The following is a 618-nucleotide window of genomic DNA, read 5'->3' on the forward strand; positions in this document are numbered from 1 at the left end:
TTGCTAAAGTTCTGCTTCAGCCCTGCTACAAAAACAACCATGGCCATTTCTTCGTTAATCTTGACCCCAGCCATCTCCACTTCCGTACGGAGGGCATCAAACTTCTTGATATATCCCTCGATAGGCTGCTGGGACTCTTGGCGAATAGCTATCCACTTGGCCCCAGCTATACAGTATGTTGCTGCCCCTGATCGCGAGTATCTTTTCCTTAGCAGCTCAAATGCTTCTGACGGCAGCATCTTCTTTAGCTCTGCCTTTGTTGATGCTGACACTGACCATACTATGTCCTATCCCAATTATCGGCTGGGTCATGTGGTCATGGAAATGATTGACCATCTGGTGGAAATCTCTGGAATGGTCCCTTTTGTTGGCCCTCAAGAACAGCTGTGGCCTCTATATTGTCCACTTTCCTTCTTATCTCTTCCTCCCAAGCAACATATGTATCTGCCCCTGTCAATTTTAGGTCTATTTTAGACCCAAACTGAGTTATATTAAATTTGAAGTCTTTCATAGTGAGTTCTTCTCTATCTTCTTCTTGTTCTTCTTCCTCTTCTTCTTCCTCTTCTTCTTCTGCTTCTGCCGCTGCTTTTGCTGCTGCTGCTTTTGCTACTGCTGCCG

This window comes from Endocarpon pusillum (assembly GCF_000464535.1).
Source record: "Endocarpon pusillum Z07020 unplaced genomic scaffold scaffold3361, whole genome shotgun sequence".
NCBI lineage: Eukaryota > Fungi > Ascomycota > Eurotiomycetes > Verrucariales > Verrucariaceae > Endocarpon > Endocarpon pusillum.